The sequence below is a fragment of the Bombus pyrosoma genome, unplaced genomic scaffold, assembly GCF_014825855.1.
Source record: "Bombus pyrosoma isolate SC7728 unplaced genomic scaffold, ASM1482585v1 HiC_scaffold_4719, whole genome shotgun sequence".
Classification (NCBI taxonomy): Eukaryota; Metazoa; Arthropoda; class Insecta; order Hymenoptera; family Apidae; genus Bombus; species Bombus pyrosoma.
The window spans coordinates 289813-290885 of record NW_025219978.1 but is presented as its reverse complement, the minus strand read 5'-3'; positions in this window follow the sequence as shown (position 1 = coordinate 290885).

Sequence of the window (1073 nt, the reverse complement as noted above, 5' to 3'; positions counted from 1 at the left end):
TTATACGTTATATCGTAATGCTACATAATGTTATACGTTATATCGTAATACCATATAACGTTATACGTTATATCGTAATACCATATATCGTTATACGTTATAACGTAACAGTACATAACGTTATACGTTATATCGTAATACTACATATCGTCATACGTTATATCGTATTGCTTCAAAACGTTATTCGTTATATCGTAATGCTACATAATGTTATACGGTATATCGTAATACAACATATCGTTATACGTTATATCGCAATCCTACTTAACGTTATACGTTATATCGTAATGCTACATAACGTTATACGTTACATCGTAATACAACACATCCTTATACGTTATATCGTAATACCATGTAACGTTATACGTTATATCGTAATACCATATATCGTTATACGTTATAACGTAACACTACATGACGTTATACGTTATATCGTAATACTACATATCGTCATACGTTATATCGTAACACTACATATCGTTGTACGTCATATCGTAATACCATATAATGTTATACGTTACAACGTTATACTACATAACGTTATACGTTATAACGTAATTCTACATAACGTTATACGTTATATCGTATTGCTACATAACGTTATTCGTTATATCGTTATGCTACATAACGTTATACGTTATATCGTAATATCATATATCGTTATACGTTATAACGTAATACTGCATAACGTTATACGTTATATTGTAATGCTACATAACGTTATACGTTATATCGTAATGCTACATAACGTTATACGTTATATCGTAATGCTACATAACGTTATACGCTATATCGTAATACTACATATCGTTATACGTTATGACATATTACCTTATAAGGTTATACGTTATATCGTAATCCTACATTACGTTATACGTTGTAACGTATTACTACATATCGTTATACGCTATATCGTAATGCTACATAACGTTATACGTTACATCGTAATGCTACATAACGTTATACGTTATATCGTAATACAACATATCCTTATACGTTATATCGTAATACCATATAACGTTATACGTTATATCGTAATACCATATATCGTTATACGTTATAACGTAACACTA